The sequence below is a fragment of the Heterocephalus glaber genome, unplaced genomic scaffold (genome assembly GCF_053883595.1).
Source record: "Heterocephalus glaber isolate CG9 unplaced genomic scaffold, H.glaber_assembly_v1.0 deba00000546, whole genome shotgun sequence".
NCBI lineage: Eukaryota > Metazoa > Chordata > Mammalia > Rodentia > Bathyergidae > Heterocephalus > Heterocephalus glaber.
In genome coordinates, this window is record NW_028258147.1 from 5,661,520 (window position 1) to 5,668,670 (window position 7,151).

The following is a 7,151-nucleotide window of genomic DNA, read 5'->3' on the forward strand; positions in this document are numbered from 1 at the left end:
ATCATATAAGCACTAATACAATAGTAGTGAGGGAACTCAATACCCCATTGTCACAAATAGATAGATCAAATAGACAAAAAAAAAAGCAATGAAATACTAGAACTCAATCAAACTCTTGAACAAATGAACTTAACAGATGTTACAGAGTGTTCCACCCTGCAAAATCAAAGTACACATTCTTTTCAGCTGCACATAGGTCGTTCTCCAAAATACACCAAATACTCATTCATAGAACATATTTAGATAAGTGCAAAGGAATTAAAGTTATCCCCTGTATATTATCAGACCATAGTGTGATGAAATTGGAGATCAATGGCAAAAGAAACCTCAAAAATTTTATAAACACATGGAAATTGAACCACACACTTCTTAATAACCAATGGGTCACCGAGGAAATTAAAGAAGAAATCAGACAGTTCCTTCAATTAAATGACAATGACAATACAACATATCAGAGTCTATGGGACAGAATGAAAGCAGTCTTATGAGGGAAATACATAGCAGTGAATACTCATATTAGGAAAACAGAGCAAGCCTAATTAAACAACCTGATGCTGAACCTCAAGCTTCTAGAAAAAGAAGAGCACAACAAACCCAAAGCTCATACAAGGGAGGAAATTATAAAGATTAGAGCAGAAATCAATGCAATGGAGTCTAAGAGAATGATACAAAAAAATCAATGAAGCCAAGAGTTGGTTCTTCAAAAGCATAAAAAAAATTGACAAACCCTTAGCCAACCTTATCAGAAAAAGGAAAGAAAAGGCCCAAATCCATGCAATTAGGAATGAAAAAGGTGAAATTACAACAGACCTAGCAGAAATCCAGAGGATCATCAATACCTACTTCCAGAACCTATATGCCAATAAGATGGAAAACACGGATGAAATGGACAGATTCCTAGACACATATGAATTACCCAAGTTGAACGAAGACCTAAAAATTCTAAACAACCCAATATCAACCAATGAAATTGAAAATGTAATTAAAAACTTACCAACTAAGAAAAGCCTGGGTCCTGATGACTTCACCACTGAATTCTACAAGACATTTAGAGAGGAACTACTGCCACTACTGTTTAAACTCTTCAATGAAATTGAAAGGGAAGCAATATTCACAAATTCATTCCGGGAAGCAAGCATCACCTTGAGCCCCAAAGCAGAGAAAGATCCAACAAAAAAAGAGAACTATAGGCCAATCTCACTAATGAACATAGATGCAAAAATCCTTACTAAGATACTGGCAAGTAGAATGCAGAAGATCATCAAGAAAATCATACATGTATCCTAGGTAGTTCTTGCCTACCCTGAATTCATAAATATTTTCCCTTATAATTTCTTCTTAAAGTTTTATACTTTTAGGCTTTCTTATTTAGGTTCAGAGATCCCTTCAAGTTATTTTCATGTATGGAAAAAAAGCATTGAGGTTAATTTTTCATATACGAATACCAGGTGTTCTAGTGCCGTTTGCTGCAAGCACTATCTCTTCCTCGGCTCTTGAATTGAGTTTAAATTCTATAAAATGCTGATGTTAAATAATCTTTCAAAACTCAGTGGACCATATATGTGTGGTTCTATTTCTAGATTCTCTGTTTTATTCCAATGATCTATATGTCTTTCCCTACACCAACACTGCCTTGATTACTGTAGCTTTAGAAGAAGTCTTAAAATTAGATACTAAACATCTTCCAACACTGTTTTTGTTTTTAACTTTTCTAGGTCCTTTGTACTCCTACATAACTTTTAAATTTCAATATCCAATTCTTCATTTATAGCAAGTATATACACAGACCTGAATTTTTATATATACCTCTTGTTTTCTAATCCTGCTAAATTCAAATACAAGTTCTAGGGGCTCCTAGAGATTTCTTAGTATTTTCTCTGTAGATGATCATTTCATCTACATATAAAGATTTTGTTTCTGCCGTGCCAATCCTATCCTAGTTGTGTCATTTTATTGCCAGACTATTTTGGTGGGGACTAGGTTTCAAAGTTTAATGGACAGATGAAGAGTAGGCATATCTGCCCTTGTTCCCCACCTTAAGGAGAAAGCATTGTATCTTCTCCATTTATATAAGGCATTCTCACTGGAAGTATGGAGTGCATGTCTTTAATCTGTTGAGAAGGTTCTGTTCTACTTCTAGTCTCCTGATAGCTTTTACCGTGAATAGCTGTAGAATTTAGTCCAATACTTTTTCTCCAACTACTGACAGGATCATATGGCTTTTTCCTTTCCTCTGTTTAAATGATGACTTTTGGGGGTGGATCTTCCAATGCTGAACCAACACTGTCATCCCTATAACAAAAGCACTTTTTACATCCTGCCAGATCTGACTTCCAATAGTTTGTCTTGTTAAACAAATTTCTATCTATGTTCATACTTTTTTCTTCTATTATCTTTATCCAGTTTTAGGATTAGCACAATGTTGAGTTCCTTAAATGAGGGGGGAAATGTTCCTTCTTTTTTCTGCTTTAATTGTTTGATATAATTTATCAGTTAAAATGTTTATGAGCCTGCTGTTGTCATATAGGTAGGTTTTCAAGCTAGGAATATACTTTCTTTAATAGGTGCTATTCAAATTTTATATTTCCTCCAAGTTAGTTTCATTAATTTGTCTTCCAAGTTACTTCTTAGAAGTTGTCCAATTTATTTCAAAAAAGATTTTTGTAATATGCTTTCTATATCCTTTTAAATTCTGTAAAATCTGTGGTAATGTCTCCTAGATCTTAATATTGTAATTTTAAAAATGTATAACTGATATTTTGTAACAGGAAGAAAAGGTCTAAAAGAGCAGGGGAATTGGGAGGGGTAGGGGAAGGGGAAAAAGGGAAAGGAAAAAATATGAAAAGAGGAAAAAAAATGGAAACAAGGCCTTTGCAAATAGGGAAGGGTGGAGGGGGTGAAGGGAGGGCAAGGGAAAGGGAAAAAAATAAGAACCAAGATACTCATGTAAAGGTACAAGATCCCAATGATGAATGTAACTGTATTTCATACTGAAAATGTACCAATAAACTTAATGGGGGGGGGGGAAGAAGATCATACACCCTGACTAAGTGGGATTTATCCCAGGGATGCAGGAATGGTTTAACATATGCAACTCAATCAATGTAATATACTACATCAATAGAGCCAAGGACAAAACCCATATGATCATCTCAATAGATGCAGAAAAAGCATTTGACAAAATCCAACATGCATTTATGATAAAAACTCTACAAAAAATTGAAATAGACAGTCTCTACCTCAATCTGATAAAAGCCATCTATAAAAAACCAACAGCCAATATCATATTAAATGGTCAAAAACTGAACTCCTTCACACTAAAATCAGGAACAAGACAAGGATGTCCACTATCACAACTCCTGTTCAATATAGTTTTGGAAACATTAGCCACAGCAATTAGACAAGAGAAAGAAATAAAAGGAATAAGGATAGGAAATGAAGAAGTCAAATTGTCATTATTTTCAGATGACATGATACTCTATATAGAAGACCCCAAGAACTCCACCAAAAGTCTTCTAGACTTAATAGCCAAATTCAGTCAAGTAGCTGGATACAAGGTCAACACACAAAAATCAATAGCTTTCCTCTACATGAACAACAGATTCACTGAAAGAAAAATAGGGCAAACAATTCCTTTCACAATAGCATCCTGAACTACCTAGGAATCAACCTAACAAAAGAAATCAAAGACCTCTTTTCTGAAAACTATAACACTTTTAAAAGAGAGATTGAAGATGATATCAGAAAATGGGAAGACATCCCTTGCTCCTGGGTAGGAAGGATCAACTTAGTGAAAATGGCCATACTTCCAAAACTGCTATATAGATTCAGTGCAATCCCAATTGAAATTCTAGCAGCATACTTCACAGACCTTGAGAAAACAATCCAAAAATTCATTTTTAACCTGAAGAGACTTAGAATAGCAAAAGGAATTCTAGGCAACAGAGACATGGCAGGGGGCATCACAACCCCCAACTTGAAACTATACTGCAAAGCTACTGTGATAAAAACAGCATGTTACTGGCAAAGAAACAGACATGAGAACCAGTGGAACAGATTAGAAGATGCTGAAACAAATCCAGAAACACTCAGCCACCTCATCTTGACAAAGGATCCAGACACCCTCACTGGAGGAAAGATAGCCTCTTTAATAAATGGTGCTGGAAAAATTGGGTTTCAACTTGCCGAAGTTAAAACTAGACCTATGTCTCTCACCATGCACTACAGTAAAATTGAAATGGATTAAAGATCTAAATATTAAAACAAATGCTGAACCAGCTGGAACAGAGGCGAGGTAGAATTCTTGAAGAAAATGGTGTGGGAAAAGATTTTATGAACAAAACCTCAGTTGCCCTGCTGTTCCCAGACAAGGGTCTACTATCTAGAATCTATAAAGAACTTAAAAAAGTGAGACCTCCCAAATTTAAAGACCCAATACAAAAATGGGCATCTGAAATGAACAGATATTTCTCAGACAAAGAAGTAGAAATAGCAAATAAACATATGAATAAATGTTCAATAGCACTGCTCATTCAAGAGATGCAAATGAAAACAATACTATGATTCCACTTCACTCCAGAAAGAATGGCTGCTATTATGAAATCAACCAGTAACAAACGCTGGTGTGGCTGTGGGGGGAGAGGAACCCTGCTCCACTGCTGGTGGGAGTGTAGACTGGTGCAAGCACTGTGGAAATCAGTATGGAGATACCTCAAAGAACTAGGACTGGAAGTCCCATTTGACCCAGCTATTCCCCTGCTTGGTATCTTCCCCAAAGAATTAAAAGAATCATACCACAGTGATATATGTACACCCATGTTTGTAGTAGCACAGTTTGTGATAGCTAAAACTTGGAAACAGCCCAAATGCCCATCAACTGGAGACTGGATAAAGAAAAATGTGGTTTTTTAAAATAAAATGGAATACTACTCAGCCATAAAAAATGAGAAATTAGAGACGTTTATGACTACCTGGATGCACATTGAGGCAATACTTGGGCCAGAGGTTTAGCTCAGTGGTGCCAACGCCTGCCTCACAAGCACAAGGTCCTCAGTTTGATCCCTGGTTCCACAAAATAAAAAAACATTGAGGCGATACTCTTAAGTGAAATAAATAGGACACACATGTGTAAATACCAAATGGTTTCTCCAGTATGAGAAACTGAAAGTGTAAATAAGGACTAAAAGGTGTAACAGATAATGTGAATTAGGAAGAAAAGGGACAAAGGGGAAGGGGAAATGGGAAGGGTAAGGGAAAGGAAAGAAGGGAATGAAATTAATATGAGAAAGTGAAAGAAATGGTAATAAAGTTGTAAATAGGGAGGGATGGAGGGGTTGAAGGGAGGGCAGGGGAAGGGGAAAAAATAAGAACCAAGAGAGATTATGTAAAGGTACAAATTTCCAATGATGAATGTCATTATGTTGTATACCTAAAATGTACTGATAAAATTAATTTTAAAAAATAAAGTATAAACAGTTGAATTTTTACCCACTTTATGCACTCACTGTGTTACATTTTTGTGTATTTATAATTTGTTTTATTAAATGTTTTCTTTTGATTTTTCTGGTAGAATTAACTCAATTCAGTACAATGTTGCATGAAAATCTGCTTTTACACCTCTAGGAGGAGGTTAAAAGTGGCTCACCAAAGTGACTCAGCTACCAAGGATGACTTGGATCATGTAAGCCAAAAAACGTTTGTGACAGTGAGAAAGAGCAAGATGAGGTCTTGATTAACAGTGAAGATTAATGGTGAAGATTAATAGAAGATTAATAGTGAAGGTTAATAGTGAAGCTGTGTGTGGTGGCGCACACCTGTAATCCCAGCACTTGGGAGGCTGAGGCAGGAGGATCCTGTGAGTTCAAGGTTAGCCCATGCTATATAGTGAATTCCAGGCTAGTGTGAACTGTATAGCAATGCCCTGTCTCAAAACCACACCCCCCAAAAAAAAGATTGATAGTGAATCAACACAAATAAAACCACAAAATAGTCACATTTTACAACAAAATGAAAGGTGGAGTAGATGTTGCTGACAAGTCATGCAGCAACTATGATGTCACTCAAAGCCCGAAGCATTGGACAATGGTTGTGTTTTCTTGATCCGAAACATGTCAGGCATAAATAATTTCACAGTTTACAAAGAAAATAAGAAGCACAAAATATCACAGATAAATTTTCTTAAAGTATTGGGACTAGAATTGTTAAATGATTGATTACAACAGAAGAAGAACAATATGTATCTAGCCAAAGAACGCCACAAAAGAATTCTGGAGCAGACTGAATTTTTTCACCTGTGGATAGGTGAAACATCACAAGAACCTCCTAAAACAAATCAGGAAGACCAGCAAGATGTCAAGTATGTCCTTCCAAAAAAGACAGGAAGATTAAAAAATACGTGATATCAGTGTATGCAATATTTGTGTATGAAACATACTGTTTTAATGTGTGAAGAGTGTCTTAGGTGTGAAAATTGAAGTAAAGATTATTTCTGTGGTAGAATTTTATTTGTATTTTCATTGTAGTTCACATAGGAATGTATTTCTATTGTTATTTTTAGATTTCATAAGCAAGTAAACAGTTAATGTTGAAAATGATGTTTATTCTAAACACTCATTACATATTAAAATATCAATATTTTATTTTATTCATGTTTTATTTTCCTGTTAAGTACACATTGTATAATATAACAAAAATCATAAAATTACAATAAATAATTCATCAGTAAAAATACTCCTACAGAACAAATGTGGCCATTATTTGCCCATTTTAATGGGTTTTTAAAAATTTTACCTTGGGTCAGGGATTTAGCTCAGTGGTTTCACCGCCTGCTGTGCAAGCTCAAGGACCGGAGTTCGATCCCCTGTACCCCCCCAAAAAAAATTTTACCTTGACACCTCCGGTTAAGGTCAAGAATACATTTAAGCTATATTTGGTTCCCATCACCGACGATGGTGTCTAACACACGACGAATGTGCAGTAAATATGCTAAAATAAATGAATACTGATTTTGAATGTTAACATACAAAACTTAATGGGGGTACAAATATGTATAAAATTCACATTTCCATTTTTAAGGAGCTGACCACTTAGGAAGCAGATAAAACCTGCCTATAAGAAAAGTATAAATAAAAATACACGATACCATATAATTA